At 37.2% G+C, this 17,760-nt stretch overlaps 1 protein-coding gene across 1 annotated transcript in view; it reads right to left on the minus strand.

Annotated features, from left to right (window-relative positions):
- Window positions 1–17,760, minus strand: part of LOC126418931 (calcium uptake protein 1 homolog, mitochondrial) — a 538,349-nt gene that overhangs the window by 484,980 nt on the left and 35,609 nt on the right. The window lies entirely within an intron of this gene.

Raw genomic sequence — 17,760 nt, forward strand, 5'->3', positions numbered from 1 at the left:
TCACTGAGTACAAGAAAATAATACAAGATAAAATATACTGCATAGTTAAATGAATGATAACAACAATAAATAATTATTTAACAGAGAAATTTTAAGTTAAATTCACTGCCTAGTTAAGTAAACAGCAGAGACAACAAATAATTAAACAGAAAAATAACAATAAGTACACAAGACAATAATAAAATAGCTCACTGCATGCCTTATTGTTCATTCTCATAAGAAATGTGGGTCATTTGTTACAAACTCAAAGAACTCTTGATCAGAGTAAAATGTATAGTACTATTGAAAGCGAATGCTCGAAATTTTCAAACGAAAAAATATAGTGTTCCTATGGTACAAGTATTAGGAGAGCTTCTCATCATTTTATCTTTGAATAACATACCATTAGTACTAGTTAAAGAATAATAATGCATGCAGATGGCACTACACTCACAAAAGATGGAGACTCAAAAAGACTGGAATTAACTGTTTCTCTACATATGAGAGAGGATGGGACATAATTTTGAAAAGAAAAAAAAATCGATCTGCAATTGGAAACAGTGCAACAAGCAAACCATATGCATACAAAATGTCACAGTCTCCTAAACTCAGTAGTTACACTTGAGCTATATCAATCATGTTACAAGAAGGGCAATTGTCAATTGCACCAAAGCATAACACTTTTCCAAGTTGGCAGCCGAGCCTACCCCTTGTGGTCTCCCACCACCAATGTCATATGAAAATTTTTTATAACTATCAGATTATATTTGTCTTAGTTTTTAGATTCCGTTTCAGAGGAAGTAGAAGATTACTGATATAAATGAGACAGGTAAAGGTTGCACCCATGTGATTTGCTTCAAAATAAGCTTTAGCACATTTCTAACTGGGATACACTTTGAGACAGTAAATGCAGATATGTTTTACTATAGCCCAATCTACCCACACCACATATCATACTGCATAATAAGACAGGGGCTGCAGCCCAAGTCTTATTCACAAGTTAATTAAGCTACAGAAGAAGATTCTCAGGTATATCATAATGTATGCACAAAATAAGTTGGCACTTTTGTGGAGGGAGTCAGATGCAGAGATGTCAACAGAAGTCAGCTGCTGTTGTCTTATTTCAGATAGGTGCCACACTTAGTTACCTAACAATATCGTTTGCAGTAGCATCTTATAATAGCATTTTCTACTTCTGTTAAACTTATATAAAATCATTTACATGACTCTTCCCACTGTATATATTCTGTTCTTTGGGGTCTACACTAATGCATATTTATAGTAGGAAAATTCTGGTAGAACATAAATACTTTAGGAGTAAAGGAGGCCACTAACCGAAAAGTAGAAGCATTAAGTCATCGACAGGCACACACAAAAGAGAAGGAAACCTTAGCTTTCAGGGTGATCCTTCCTAAAGCTAAAGTATCAACACATGTGTGAGCCCTCCCCCTCCCCCCCCCCCCACACACACACATGCACATGCACATACACACACTTGTCTGTGCCAGTGCCCCAACATAGTGCCACCTGCCTGCACAATTCAGTGTCCAGCCAGCACTGTGTAGGGGCACAGGACAATGTGCATGTGTTTTGCATGTGTATTTGTGTTGTAGCTCAAGAAAGGATTCATTCTGAAGGCTAATAAGTTTTTCTTCTTTTTTCTGCTTTTTGGTGAGTGGTCTCCTTTGCTCCTTAAGTGTGATAAGACGGGGGCTGCAGTCCACGACTTATTCACAAGTTAATTAAGCTACAGAAGAAGATTCTCAGGTATATCATAATGTATGGACAAAATAAGTTGACACTTTTGTGGAGGGAGTCAAATGCAGAGATGTCAACAGAAGTCAGCTGCTATTGACTTATTTCAGATAGGTGCCACCCTTAGTTACGAAACGATACTGTTTGCAGTAGCATCTTATATTAGCATTTTGTACTTCTGTTAAACTTATATAAAATCATTTAAATGATTTTTAGCACTGTATATCTTCTGTTCATTGGATTCTACACTAATGCATGTTTATAGCAGTAAAATTCTAGTAGAATGTAAATACTTTAGGAGTAAAGGACACCACTAACCAAAATGTAGAAGCATTGAGCCACTGACAGGCACACACAAATGAGAAGGAAACCTTAGCTTTTGGGGCGATTCTTCCTCAAACTAGAGTATCAACACACGTGTGAGCTCCCCCCCCCCCCCCCCAACCACCCTCCATCCACACGCACATGCATGCACACAACTGCGCCTGTGCCCCTACATGGTGCCACCTGCCTGCACAATCCAGTGTCCAGCTGGCACTATGGTGAGGCACAGGCTCATATGTATCTGTTTTGTGTGTGTATCTGTATTGTAGCTCAATAAAGGATTCATTCTGAAGGCTAACAAGTTTTTCTTCTTTATTGTATGTGTCTGTTGACAGCTCAATGCTTCCGCATTTTGGTGAGTGGTCTCCTCTGCTCCGTAAGTATTTACTAATGGATATCTGTAGTATATGCTGCCTGCCTTGTGAAGTTAGTGGCAGATATCGCTCTACGGAGACCTCAGCCCCCCTCCCTCCCTCCCTCTCCCAATGTGCCACATTTAATAATGTGTATAGTAAATTGACCCCTGGACAACTCGGCACCAACAAATATAGAGTGATATATAGCCTCACTATATGTATTTGAACAATTCAGTAATTGTTAAGAAGAAATATACTCCTTTAAAGATTAGAAAAAACAATATAAAACCCTATGTAATAAGATGTATGGCCACAACTGGCATGCAAAAATGCTTGAATCCTGCTAAGAATCATTGAATATAGTCAAAGGAATTGGATGATCAGAAGTCTATGCTTTTCCTCATGCTCTGGAGATATGAAGAGATCCTGCTGCTGGAAAGAGTTTCAAAATGGGTCAGGACTATGTAACACATTTTTTGTTCTTGCAGTTCTTGCCACACAGGTTTTCATTAACATTGTTTTCTAGTGTAAATTAAGACTACCTATTGATTTTTGAGCAGTGGTCATTTTAAATGCCATCTTATTTGACTATGGTCACACTGTGGGTAACCAGTTTATGGTAGACTGTGTCTCCATGGCCTTGCAGACATGATTCATTGCATCGAGGGTGTTAAAAAAGTACCTTGATTTGGATAAAACTGCTGCAATCAATCAGGCATCATGGGAAACATTGCATTGGTGACAGAGGTTTTGGTCAACTATTGCAGGTTATAGTGACCAATAGACAGGGCACAGTACAGAAAATCACAAATTTAATGGTGGGCAGCCATACCATGTAAAACAATTTTGCTATGGGGTATGGAGGCAACTGTTCCATACAAGTACCTATATTTTTGACTTATCACAGGTCATACAGATTAGTGTGGTGCAGGAAAACTGCTATCTCAAACCATTCTCTATTAAGATTTTATACCAGCTGAGCAGGATGGCTAGGAAACAGTGTTTCCCCAATGGAAAGCTGCTGAATGTTCACTCAGGATCTTAGAATTATTAAATAAACTTTATGACATTCCTTAGCACTCAAAAAATATACACTGATAAAACTTCCACACAATTAAAGAGTAAATATATTATTCTCTAAAAACCACAGAACCAAGTACCAGCAGAAATAACATTAATGTAAAACAGAATGATACAATCAAACAGGAACTATTAACATATTGTACATCAAACAATATAGGACATTACAACAGCAAAACAAATCTCATTCGGTCCTTGCCCATAATATGAAGTTATTAAAGAAAATCTTAAACTATTCACCAGATATTTTTGTCATTAACTAATACCAATAGGTGACCACAAAAGGTGAACTTTAACCATCTTTATAGTAGTGCATTAGAGGAAATAACAACATCATGTAGCTTACAGTCTAAGAACAATATGCTGTCATCAACAAACAGCTATTGATCATTGGCATTTGGTTAACAGTAAGTAGGAACAAAACAGTAAAATAGTCTCGAAAACTTAAGCCCAGAAAATCCATGTACCACCACAACAGGACATCCAACTTGTAGTGCTTCGAGAATTTCAGCATAAATTCTAGAAACACTCGGCCTTCCACCATCTTGAACGCATGATATTTTAGATGTGAGAGTGGGATGATAGAATTTTGTCTACTCGGATCACATGTTTGTGTGTGCAGGTTTGAAGTTTGTCGTGAGAAGACTGTAGACATGGCGGTCGAACGGCACCGACAAGTACTTTTCAGTCGATCCATGGAAGTTGTAGTGAAAGAGCTAGGAAGAACTGAGGAACTTCTGGGTTATTCCATGTTAATCATATCAGTGACCATTGTTATAAATAACACAAACATTTGAGATTCAGAATTCTGAAAAAAACTCTCGTCTTGGACTTGCTGGAGGTGAGATGTATTTCATGATTTGTTTGTAATAGAGTTATGGTTGTTAAGCCAACTCTTTTCTAAAATGGACTTAAATCTGTTTCTAATGTGAGACAATACGAGTGACTTACAAGAAGTCAAATGTTTATATGCAAAGTGTGAATTTTGTTCTTTATGAAGCTCAAATATACCAGTAGTTGTTGAAAAGTATTCTTCAAGTATCTAATTATTTTGCAGGTAGAGAGAGAGTCTTTACGATTCCTGTACCTAGCATCATTCTTCGGAGAAGAAGTTCATAGAGATTCCAGAAGCCGGCTATCGAGAGAAGAAGATCGGCTGCGTACGCCAAGTAAGTCAATTCATATAAGAGAAGTGGGAAGGCTGCAATCCAACTTCACACACTCTTAGTCAACTAAATCATTAGAATGTGGTGACCGTGACAGGACAGAAGAAAACACGAATTTTGAGATGAAAATGAGATAAGAAGATATCATATGTTGCCACAGCAACCGAGCATAATGAGATGAAAGAATCATTCCAAGAAATTGAATTAAGCCCAAAGTATCAGATGGAGAAAATTTGTGAATGTAAAAAAAGAAAACATGTAAGAAAGTCACAACGTTAAAAACTGGAGAGAAAATCTTGACATATTAGACTAAGAAGAGATACGCCTAGAATGATTTGACCAAGAAGATCCACACACATGGCAGGGATGCAGATGCGGTAACCAACCTACATCCACCGCCACCAGTACCACCTTCTGTTCACCAGTACTGACCTGCTGCCACATCCACCCACTTATGCAGTGAGAATGCTACACTGGGTGAGCCTGAGATAAAAACTTTATTACTCTAGCAAGAAGTGTTATAAAATACAGTGGGGTGAACTTTTACTGTGTAATTAGTATAACTGAAATTTGTATTAAATGCTCACAAGAGCTAAAGCCTATAGAAGCATGGACAGTATACAGCAAATTGGAGAAACTTCAGAACCAGCCATGGTTATGAAAATTACCAAAGAAGGGCCTGACTGGTCTGAGTTATTTAATCTAATTAAAGCTCAGAGTATTCAATTAGGCTTAATGAATTCTTGATTAGAAAATCAAAGTCTTAAATTAGACTCAGTAAATATTCAATTAAATGATAAATTAGATGATCAGAGTACAACTTTAAATGCTCAGAGTGAAGTTCTAAATAACCAAAGTGAAACCTTGAATAGTCAAGCAACAAATCTAGGTTTGTTCAATGCCAAAGTTGACACACAGAGCAAAGAATTTAGTAATCTATGCGAAGGCATGGAGGTTTTAAAGACTGAATTTGACACCCTAAATAATAAAGTACCAAAACTGAAATTAGATTTAAAGAAGGGATTGACTGATTCTTTAAACATTCATGTAAAGCAAATGTTTACTGACTTCAATCAAAAACAGAAGGATAATTTACAAGATCTGACAAAAAGATTAGAATTGAGCACTGAGGAGAAATGTAATAGTGTAGAATTAGAGATTAATAAAAAGTTAGGATCATTGGAGGATGTACGTAATGCTAAGTTTAATTCTGTAAAGCAGGGATGGCATGCTTTGGAAGAGAACATTGATAAGCATAGTGAATTAATGCCTGTCATTCAATTGCAAATTACAGGTACATGAGTAGACAGTGTAGAAAGAAGCTTCAAAGAGAAGACAGCAAACTCTGATATGAAAAATGTAAGTAGTCTGGAGGAACAGGTAGAAGAAATTATAGATCAGAAAGTCACTGAGAGAATAACATCCGGGAATACATCACCTATGGCTTCTTCTGATCTTACTGATACCAGGAAGGGCATAGATGAACTCTGGAGAGAAGTCAAACTTATCCAGGAACAAGTAGAAAAACTAACAATTTCACCTAATGTTGTGTTACCTAGTGAAGTGGTGATTGCTTTGCACAAACAAAATTTAACAAGAAGAACTGGTCTGCACTTGCTCAAGTGAAGTTAATATCAGATCAATGAGATCTGGGTAGAGTCATCTATCCCCCAGGGACCTTAACATTCTGAGTTAACAGGCAGAGTGATGACTGTCGGGTCCCGAGTTGTTTTTGGTGTTTCTTCCAAAATAGTTTTTCCGCACCGAATTCCTTTAAAATCTTAAACTACTCTGTAGTCTATTCTTAAAGTCTTAAACTATTACGTATTCTTAGTGCTTGAAGACTGAATAAGACTACAAGATAAAAAACAATCCAAGAGAATCACATATAGTAAAGAGATATTTAAATGAAATAAAATGAAAAAAAGTATTATATGTAGGGAAAATATAATATAATATGATGAACTGAATGACTGTTAGACTTTAGTGTATAATTTTCTATTTTATATATAATATTTTATACCTTTTATGAGGTATGATGTAGACAGGAGGGTTTCTATCAGTTTTGGAAGGGGTGTGTATTGTGGATAAAAGCATGATTTACGAGAACACACAAATCATGGCTAACACAATACGCACATCACACCTTTCAGACAACCCTCACAAACAAGTGTGCCTGATTCTTCACCATTTGCCATTTCCATAGGGTTGCTAATATTTCCTTTGGGGACCTCAAGGGTGAAGGTGGGAATGTCCATTACGTAGGAGATGATTTAACACCAAACCTCCTCCGGTGTCTCACTCACGTACCTGAGGGGTAAGGATCCTGGGGAAGGGGGGCGGCAAGGGTGTCCTGTCTTTGGGGCTATCTTCTTTCTCTTCTTCGATCTTAGTAACCATTTCTATTTATTTCCTTTCTTACTTCTCATGTGAGGACCTATCTATTTTTTCTCTCTTTCCATATTCATCTACTTCTATTGCAGAAGTCCTTCCTGGTTTCCATGGTTTCCAATAACCTACATCTCATCTTCAGATAAGATGGCCAAAGAATCAGACTACATGCACACACATCCGCATACACACAAAATTACATTTATACACAAACATTAAAATTACAGGGTAGAAACCAGTCGTGATATGACAACTGCCAGATATTGTAGTGGAAAGAATATGTGTACATAGGGAAACATACACATATAGGTATATAAACACTATGACGGTTCTACATCACCTATTTATATTCCATATCGCATCTACAAAAGAAGGAGGCATGAGTAATGAAAGAGAATGCAAGCAAGATTGGAGTTAATAATGATGCTTATTTAAGACAAGTCAGTGAAATACTCTGATAAATTGATGAATAAGAGGATAGTGAGGCTTGAATTATAGGTAGACATAGTATATACTATGGGTATAGCAGTTGAGAAGTAGAGAAGGACTCCAGGGATTAAATGATGTATTGTAAAGGTGAATGTGAAGTGTAAAATAGATTCGTAGCTTTACTAGAAAATAATTATAGTATACACAGAAATGTATACTAGGGTAATGAATCATGGGGCCTACTCAGAAGGAATAAGGGGGGCATACCTGGCATTTACTGAGTGTAAAGCGCAGGCATACCTACATGGAAATAGGACGACCTGTAGCCTGAAAAATAGGAATGTTTTATAAAGGGGCGTACCTACCAGAACCGAAAGAGGAAGTGCCCTCGAAGGTCAACCCACACACAAGGCATAGGTACTGATCCTAGGACAAGGGGACACTATCATGACAGAAGTCACACATTTTATAGGGATTATTCTGGTAAGTTTGAATTCTATGCACAACTAGCGTTATTACGTTTTATGGAAGTTTACAACTGTCAATAACACTTTCATTTTACCCAGAGTTCCTCCAAACTACACAAAAATACCACAATTAGTACATGCTTAGGAAAGGTAGTACAAAAAGATGAAAACAGAAAGTAGATTACTCATGTGTCATGAACACCTGGAGTTTCAATTGCAGAGATAGCAGAAAAAAGAAAAAAGAATTATAGTCCTCGTGATTGTTAAAAGAAAAAAAAAGTGTACTGTTGAAATGTCAACTGTTATTATGTGTGATATTAATGTACATAATTATTGTATACAATATCACGTGTTCGATCTGAGGGGGAAGGGAGGGGGGGGGGGGGGGGGGGAGATCTGTAGTGCTTCGAGAATTTCGGTGTAAACTCTAGAAACACTCAGCCTTCCACCGTCTTGAACACATGATATTTTAGATGTGAGAGTGGGATGATAGAATCATACCTACTGTGCGTCACATGTTTGTGTGTGCATGTTTGAAGTTTGTCATGAGAAGACTGTAGATACAGCGGTCGAATGGCACCAACAAGTACTTGTCGGTCGATCCATGGAATTTGCAGTGAAAGAGCAAGAAAGCACTATGGAACTTCTGGGTTATTCCATGTTAATCATATCAGTGACCATTGTTATAAATAATATGAACATCTGAGATTCAGAATTCTGAAAAAAACTCTTATCTTGGACTCGCTGGAGGTGAGATGTATTTCATGATTTGTTTGTAATAGAGTTATGGTTGTTATGCCAACTCTTTTCTAAAATGTACTTAAATCTATTTCTAATGTGATACAATATGACTTGCTTACAAGAAGTCAAATGTTTATATGCAAAGTGTGAATTTTGTTCTTTATGAAGCTCAAATGTTCTGATAGTTGTTGAAAAGTATTCTTCAAGTACCTAATTATTTTGCAAGTAGAGAGAGAGTCTTTAAGGTTCCTGTACCTAGCATCATTCTTGAGAGAAGAAGTTTATAGAGATTCTAGAAGCTGGCTATCCAGAGAAGAAGAACGGCTGTGTATGCCAAGTAAGTCAACTCGTATAAGAGAAGTTGGAAGGCTGCAATCTAACTTCACATACTCTTAGTCATACAAATCGTGAGAAGCTCAACAAATAAACATTACAGGATCAGAGACAGAATATATACCATCTCATTGGCTGGTTAAGAGCAGACAAAACTCTTGCAGGCTGCTTGCAATAGCAAACCTATCACACAGTAGCATGGAAAACAAGTGCACTGATTATCAGGCTTCTACAAAAAACAAAGAAATGAAATTAGTTTACTCAAGTAAAATAGAATTCAATTTGTGCACCTAATTAGGAGTTAAAATGTGTACAATTGACAAAACACAGGAATCCAAACTGATTCTTTCACAAATGTCGTACTTGGTGGCAAAATGTGTCAACCCTCCCAAAATAGCATCTTTCATAATTGCAGTCTCTACCGAAGAAATATGGAAGCAGTCATTCATACAGAGCACAAAGTGTGATTAACACTAGTGAGTAAAGAGTTGAAAATGCCCACGGACATAAATTCAAAATCCAGTGCCTAAGTGAAGGCACTGTATGACATTTTTAATGAGCAGTGACACCAACACAGTCTACCAAAGTTCATAGTTCCAGTGCACCATAGAAACAGCTGTCAAACTTTGCTAATGAATGCCTTACACCTCACAGGTTGTCCACATACCGTGTCTCCTCAAAAGGAGGTGACTAAGCCAGCCTGCAGTGCTTACTCACTCCCATCACCTGCACCGGTCTCTTGTCACTGCCACCCACAGAGCTACTGCCAGCTTCACAGTCTTCTGCACTACCTCACAGCCAGCTCATTGACCTCCAGCTCTCTCCAACTTCCACCTTTCATCCAGTGTGCTGCTTAAGAGCCTTTTCCATACCACAGAGCATGCTACCTCCAGCAGTCCACCAATGTCACTGGAGTTGTGGATGATCAAGGCAAGGGTACAGGTCAATTGAACTGATGATCACCATAGAGTTTGATGGAAGGGTACAAATACAAGGAAAAACATGGGAAATGTAACTTGCTTGCTACCAAGAGACCATTCAGGCAGGTGGTGGAGTTATTCACATATGATTATGAATACCCAGAATGAGATAATGTGACTTGTACATCTGCCGTCTTCTTTCACATGAGAATGGCTACAGATACCTACCTGTATGATCTGCTTCACCCATTTACTTGTCTAAGGCACACCTGGACAATCTGTACTTTCAATAAGACAATACACCATACCATCACTCCCAAATTATTTCAGAATTGTTAGAGGAACACCCTGCAGACATATGAAGTTAGCTGACTTCAATTCTATCAAGAGAGATGAACATGCCTAGGATTGATTTCTGACAGATCGTTGTGCGTGATGGTCGAGAGGTCATGACTCTGGATAGCTTCACAGTGCTTTTCTGGCTCAGAGACAGTGCTATGGTGAGAACTGGCTGCAATAAATGAGACTACACAAACACATTCTGCTCTTCCCTGAATGAATTGTGCATGTCTCTCATCGGCTGGTCAAAAATTTTATGATTGACCACTATTTGTCCCACTATAGAGGCGCAAGAAAATATAAATGTTTCCACAGCACATGACTGTATCAAAGAGGCAATCTTAAGACATAATTGTCTTTGAAATGAATCTAATTTACAATGTATATAGGAGGAGTACATGAATAAGTGTATAACACTGCAATCCTTCCATGGAACCCATTCCTTGAAGTTACTTCAGAAAATTTTCACAAGATGACAAACACTATTTTTCAATAACCTGACAGTTAAAAAGCACCCTCCAATTATCAGAGTAAATCAGTGGCAACAAATCATATTCCTCTCTGCGTGTTTTGTATACGATGTATGTTAATAGACTTGTTCCAGGATGTCTTCAATTGTTCCTGGCACTTACCAATAGACAAGAACAGTTACAGCTGAGAGAACTGCCTGTGCTTGGACACCATAAATAACTGCAGCTGGTGAACTGAGCAGGCTTGGACACCACAGGTAACTGTAAGATTAATAGATTTTGTAGTTTTCTTGTAAATCATTGAAGGAGTTGGATATTGTTGCTTTACACTTAAGAAAATAACTTCATGCAGTTATACATCACATGCACATCATTCTTAGACAGTTAGTAAAGTATGAATCTGACTGACTGACTGATTACTGCCTACGAAGTGTGAACACCTTCAAGTATATTTATTAATTTAGGCTTGTCCAACTTTTTTCTTTGTGGATGTTTGTTAATATTTTTTATTTTTAATTTAGTAAAAAGTAATTGCAGTTAAAGTAATTGGAGTGACAATTAGCTACTGTTTATTATTTATTAGGATAAGTGTTGTGAATCACACTGACACACTAAGTGCCTATCCCTCTCTCCTTTCCCGTGCACATCTCTGTAATCTTTAGATCAGTGCAGGAGTTGGTACTGCAAGGTCGAGGTGCAGGTCCATAGATCAGTTCTGGAATAGGTCGCAGTTTGTTACTACCATCTCCTCCCTCCCAAAACAAGAATTATGGACTGACAATTTTTATTCACCATTGATCAATTTACAATGAAAAATGCTTTTTCATTGTTGTATAGTATAGGAAGTAGTGTCATATACTGGTACATGATAATAAAATTAACTAATGTCAATTAACTGTAGTACACATATCAAGCACCACAATAATAAAACATGCTACAGGAAGATTTCTAAGAGCTTGTGTCCGCAACACAGATTATGAAGTAGTATGGTATACACATTGTGCAATAATAACTAGATAGAGCATACAGTGCATAATATACAAAATGTTGTTGTTGTTGTTGTTGTGGTCTTCAGTCCTGAGACTGGTTTGATGCAGCTCTCCATATACAAAATATCAAAGCATAATTATGTGAAATATGAACATAACACATAATGATACAATAGAATGATTGATTGATTTATTTATCCATCTTTAAGCATTTTTCATGCAATTGATGTCGTCATTTTACATACATTATATAATTACAAAATAAGTCATACATTTTTAACATTCTGAATGAGTAAATTTGCTTTATACTGCACATGTTTAGTAGTCATTAAACATAAATGTGTCATGCAGAATGAAAAAAGGAGATACTGTATGTGTAACACAATAGACATGCTAACAAAAACATTTTAATAAATATAAATGAGACAGGCTTAATACATGTTAACCATTGGGGAAAATGCATTATGTAAATAAAGCACAACGGCATGGTACAATAACAATTTCAGAAGAACAATGTGTAATAGGGTGGTCAGGTCATACAGAAGTTTTAATAGATTATATCATTTTTATTACATACTTTAAATTCTTCTATTGTGTAGAATGCTTTGTGTCCAAGCCACCTTTTTGTAATATTTTTGAAGACATTCAGTGATACACTGTGTGCTGTAGGTGGTAGCATGTTAAATAATTGTATCTCTGTGTATGTGTAACTGTTTTTGGTTTTTTAAACTCTAGTAACTGGGATGTCCATCATCTGCCTTTGGCGTGTGTCATGGCTATGTACAGACTCACACAGTTTATAGCTTTCTCGGTTTTCCTTTATGTACATTAAGCAACTGAGAATGAACAGTGATGAGTCAGTATTTTTAACTCTATGAAATAGTCTCTACATGATACATGGTTTCTCACCCCAGCAATACACTTAATGGCCTTTTTCTGCCAAAGAAAAATTCTTTTTGCCCCAGAGGCATTGCCCCATAACAGCACTGCATACGTGAGGTGGCAATGAAAAAAGGCATAATAGGCATTTAGCAGTAGCTCGTCCGTCACACAAGTCCTGAGCTTAGTTAGCAGATAGGTGACTCTGGATAACTTTTTGCATACATAATTGGTGTGAGTTTCCCAGGTTAATTTTGGTCCAGATGAATGCCAAGAAGCTTAACTGAGGAAATACAGTTGTCATTGTTACATAGGCTGAAAGAATGTTAACAGTTTTAGAGTGGTTAATTTGTAATTCATTTTCTCTGAACCATACACTGGATATTCTGAGTTGTTATGCACTTTTGTGCTTGAGTATGTCCAGAGCCCTATCTACTGTAAGAAAGGTGGTGTCATCTGCATATAGTATGGACTTACAAGGCATCATATTGGACGAATCATTTACATAAATTATGAAAAGCAAGGATCCAAGCACAGACCCTTGTGGCACACCTCGTGTTACATCCAGTGTGTTTGATTTGTTTCTGTTAAAATGTACTATTTGTTTTCTCTCGCTCAGATAAGACGAAATCAGAGATAGTACTTTGCCTTCAAAACCATACGAGCAGAGCTTATTTAATACAGTTCTGTGGTTGGGACTAAAGGAAACTGCTAAATGCTAATATCCTCCTCAGACATGTCAAGGAATCCTTTAATATGGTAAAGTGGGTGATCCAGTACCCAGCTGCACCATTTATTTTAAAATAAATCTTTCGATCCATAGACTGAACACAGACTGGTGATTCGTTAAAAATTTTTAGTAAGTTCACTTTGTGAGAATTTCTACTTCTTGCTAATCTGTGTATTGGTACATCTAGATTAGCCTTAGCTCTGGTGTTGTGTTCGTAAGTTTCCCTCCTAACATCAAATTCTGAAACATTATTTTTAACATAGAGCACACACAATTAAGTATCAAATTATGATTTTGAGTACTCTGGGCCCAGAAAAAAAGATGAGGACAGTGCTCCATGCGTCCTGTTTTACAGATTATACGTAGGACTGTTTTCGGATTTTAAAAATATTCTTGATGGGAGGGGAGTGTCCTCATACCCAAGACATTTTTTCCACATACATGATTGATATGTTCTTCCCAGTGGAGTTTGGAGTCGATGTAAATACTTAAATTTTTACTGATTTATTTTCTGTTTCATTAGACATTCCCATAAGGAGCTGTTGGATTTTAATGGAATCACACATGAGTTTATTAGCTGCTAGAATTTCTTTTGTTATACTATTCAAATCAGACATTCCCCACTGTGGTAAGTAGTGTTGTATCATCTGCATATAATATTACTAGGCAAATCATTGACTGCTGTAGTGAGGAAGAAGGGTTCCAGAATAGACCCTTGTGGAACACCTGTGCTGAGTTCCATTGAGGAGAAATCTACGTTTCTGACTGAGACAAACCGTTGTCTGTTGCTTAAATATGAATGCATCACAGCCAATTAGCTACGTTACCACACACCCCATAAAACTCCAGCTTCCTTATTAATATGTCAACAGAAATGCAATCAAATGCTTTGCTTAGGTCACATAATAGCAGTGATACCATGTTTTGTCTCCAAGAGCTGTTAAAATTTGATCTACAATTTCCAAAATGGCTGCTGTTGTGTTTCTCCTCTTGCAAAAACCAAACTGACTGTTACATTGGAAATCAGCTGCTTATTTGTGTGAGTAACAGCTCCTCAAATATATTTGAAAATATTGGCACAATTGAAACTGCCCTTTAGCTTTGGGGAAGGTTTTTGTCTCCTTTTTTAAAAGCGGATAACTTTTCATTCCTTGAGTGATTCCAGAAATACTCCAAATTCTACACATTTGTTAAAAATAAAAGCTAATGGTTTAGAGACTTGAGTGTACTGCCTTTTTAATGACATAATTCGACAACCAACAGCAGTCCATACCTTTAGAATTTGAAAATTTGCAAACAGGTTTTGTAATATCAGCAGATGTGATAGTACTCCACTGAAATACCTGGTGGCTGGGCAGTGGGGCATCAGTTAGGTTCATTGTTGATGAACTTGTCGCTTTCATATCTTTTCCTTTTTCTTTCACCGAGTTTTAGAGATTTAATTCCTCAGGATCTAGTAGGGCTGCATGTGTGTATTTTGATGTGTCCCCTTATTTTATTATTTGCTGTGCTGCCTTGCTTATGCGTATGATACAGTATGACCATGTTCTCTCCTATTTCTGCAAATTCTTCAGAAAACCAGTTCAATCTTTTATTTTTAGGTACACTTTGAGATCTAATTTTTGTTACTGGAGAAAGTTATCAAAGGCCATTTCTTCTTCTTTTTTTCCTGACTGGCAACTATATACAAAGTCCCTGTTTGTATGACATAGTCTCTCAATAAACACTTTTTCTGTACTTCTCCTTTTTCCTTCTTACCAGTACCACTTCAGGTTGTTAGATTTCAATAATCGTCTGTTATACAGTGTGAGGAGTAAAGGCACATGATCTGCCAGACCTCGTCCTGCAAGTCTGGCTATGAAGTTTTCCTTGTGGATATTCTCTATAATGTTGTCTATGCAGGCATTCTTACATGTAGGACAGTTATTTTACAATATAAGTCCAATGTTCTTAGCATATTGAGAAATGTCCTTGTGACTTACCTATCTCTACTTGCCATTTATATGTTAAAATCGCCATATATAGCAATTCTTGACTTATTTTTCAAGATTTTTTAAACTATTAACTCATATTTTTCAATAAACAAATTTACATCTTCACCTGGAAACCTGGACAGTGTAACTGCGCCTATATTTTGATTTTCTAGTTTTACACAACTAAATTACCCATCCAGTTCTGAGTAACATGTAGATAAATAAATTCTGATAAATTTTACTTCTTCTTTGACAAAAATTCCAGCCCCACCATTCTTTCCCTGTTTTCTACACATTATGTCTGTAAAAACATACCATTACGGAACAAATATACGAGGGTAATCCCAAAAGTAAGGTCTCCTATTTTTTTTATAAGTACATAGACCTATTTATTTCAGCAATGGTTTACATCAGTTTAAAGCTTGAACATTTAGTTATTTTTCGACATAATCACCATGTCTGTCTATGCATTTTTGTAGACGCTGTGGCAGTTTTTGTATGCCCATGTCACACCAGCTCGCTGCCAAGTTATGAACCTCTTCGTTCACCTCGTCGTCGGAGCTGAATCGCTGGGACCACAATTAACACTGACAGGCACTGTTAGACTCTGAAAAAACTCAAAACGGGCAATTCAGAACCGGAGAAGTGGAATGTTGAGCAAGGGCGTACACATTCTCCATGACAACACTCGCCCACACATCGCTCGGCAAACCGTTACTCTCCTGCAACAGTGTCAGTGGAACATGATCACCCACCCACCCTATAGTCCTGACTTGGCACCCAGTGACTATCACCTGTTCCCTAGGTTAAAAGAACATTTGGCCGGAAAGTGATTCAGCTCCGACGACGAGGTGAAAGAAGAGGTTCATAACTTTCTGAACAGCATGGCGGCGAGCTGGTATGACATGAACATACATTTTCAGCCAAGATGGCGGCAAGTGATGTTGTTCGATCATGTGAAGTGTGCAAAAAAGATATTAAAACGACAGATATAGCGCTAGTTTGTGGATTATGGTGTAATAAAACCTTTCACAACGAGTGTGTAGGCATTAGTAACAGTGAAGCTCGTACAGTAGCGTGTTCTAAAGACCGAATTTGGTTTCACTGTGTGTCCTTCGGAAAGAGATTAAGTAGCGAAAATTTACATGAACCTGAAGTGCAGAAACACAAAAGTGATATTGAAGTGAACGGTGACGTAAAATTATTAGAATACTTGCAAAATATACTCAAGTTAACAAATATAATATCGGAAGATAACCTATCAATGAATAAAAAGCTCGATACAATTATCAGTGCTGATTCTAAGATTGAAGAATTGCAGTCTCCAAAATATAACGTAAACATATGTGAAAAACCACTTGTAAACGGTGCTGACTCCTTGGAAAGTGGTTATAGCAAAGTAAGTGAATTTGTGCAGGAAAACATTGGTGCTGCAAATGGTAAACAAACGGATTTGGCGGCAGATAAACATAAACACCATATTGTGGTTAATGTGCCGTGCAACCCGTCTCATACATCCAAAACAACTGTTGGTGATCGAGAAAACGGCGCTGATGAATGCTGTAATAATGTAAGTAGTGACAGAAACTGTCCAAATCCCTTTCTACAACAACGAAAACAGATCATTCCAGACGAAAAATCTCCAACCATAAATTGTAATCAAACTGATATCATGGAATCAAACGAGTGTTTTGATGTAAACAATGTATCGGTCAACAAAACAGGATCTGGCGTTAATAAAGACGAAAATAGTCTCTACAACTCTGCAGATTCCTCAGAAAATAAACTCTCACACAATACAGAGTGGTGTGTAGTAAGTTCTAGGAAAAGAAGTTTTCGCCATAGGGACAAGAAAACCCCAACAGCTTCTGCAGAACAACAAACAAATAACACAGCGCTAAATACAGATATACCATGCAAACTGCCACAACAATGACTATCAGATCAACTCCTCCAACCAATGCCATCTCAGTAGTTGGAAATTCAAGTGTTAGTGACAGGAAAAATAAAATAATAGGCACTGGTGATGACCAAGGAATGCTGTATGGGGAAAAGAGAGCATGGTTTCGTTTAGGAAAGGTGAAAAGTGGAACGACAGCAGAAAACGTAATTAACTTTTCGAAGAAAATCCTACCAGGTCATAGCAACTTTCACGTAGAAAAATTGGAATCTAAGGGTGTAAATAGTAGTTTTAAGATTGGTGTAGAGTTTCATCTAAAAAACAAGCTATTGGACACTGCTGTATGGCCCAAAAATGTAATTATGCGTTTTTTCTTCCGGGGACCATCCGTTATGCCAATAAAATAGATTATGAAGTTAAAATCAAGGATCACTGCACAAGAATGTTTCTAGTACTGAAAACAATACGCCTATAATCATTGCAAGTGTAAATGTGCAGTGCATAAGAACCAAAATGGATCTCCTATCATTTTTTATAGA

The sequence above is a fragment of the Schistocerca serialis genome, chromosome 9, assembly GCF_023864345.2.
Source record: "Schistocerca serialis cubense isolate TAMUIC-IGC-003099 chromosome 9, iqSchSeri2.2, whole genome shotgun sequence".
Lineage (NCBI taxonomy): Eukaryota > Metazoa > Arthropoda > Insecta > Orthoptera > Acrididae > Schistocerca > Schistocerca serialis.